Source organism: Schistocerca cancellata, chromosome 2, assembly GCF_023864275.1.
Source record: "Schistocerca cancellata isolate TAMUIC-IGC-003103 chromosome 2, iqSchCanc2.1, whole genome shotgun sequence".
In the NCBI taxonomy this organism is placed as follows: Eukaryota; Metazoa; Arthropoda; class Insecta; order Orthoptera; family Acrididae; genus Schistocerca; species Schistocerca cancellata.
In genome coordinates, this window is record NC_064627.1 from 228932940 (window position 1) to 228933876 (window position 937).

Below are 937 nucleotides of genomic sequence, written 5' to 3' on the forward strand. Positions count from 1 at the left end.
CCACTCCGGCCGGCGGCTCTGAGAACTATGGGATTTAACACCTGTGCTCATTAGTCCCCTAGAAGTTAGAACTAATAAAACCTAACTAACCTAATGACATCACACACATCCATGTCCTAGGCAGGATTCGAACCTGCGACCGTAGCGGTCACGCGGTTCCCGACTGAAGCGCCTAGAACCCGCACGGCCACATCGGCCGGCAATTGAATCTCAATGTAGACATGTGTAATGTGCTGTGAATACGTAGAAAGAAAGATCCCATATAATTTGGCTACAATATAGCAGGTCAGCAACTGGAAGCAGTTAATTCCATAAATTATCTGGGAGTACGCATTAGGAGTGATTTAAAATGGAATGATCATATAAAGTTGATCGTCGGTAAAGCTGATGCCAGACTGAGATTCATTGGAAGAATCCTAAGGAAATGCAGTCCGAAAAAAAAGGAAGTAGGTTACAGTACACTTGTTCGCCCACTGCTTGAATATTGCTCACCGGTGTGGGATCCGTACCAGATAGGGTTGATAGAAGAGATAGAGAAGATCCAATGGAGAGCAGCGCGCTTCGTTACAGGATCATTTAGTAATCGCAAAAGCGTTACGGAGATGATAGATGAACCCCACTGCAAGACTCTGCATGAGAGACGCTCAGTAGCTCGGTACGGGCTTTCGTTGAAGTTTCGAGAACATACCTTCACCGAGGAGTCAAGCAGTATATTGCTCTCTCCTACGTATATCTCGCGAAGAGACCATGAGGATAAAATCAGTGAGATTAGAGCCCATACAGAGGCATACCGACAGTCAGAACCGATAGAGGTACTCAAGGTACCCTCCGCCACACACCGTCAGGTGGCTTGCGGAGTATGTATGTAGATGTAGATGTAGATGTATAATGGAACGACGACAATGAAAAATAGTGCTCGACAGGAACTCGGACACGG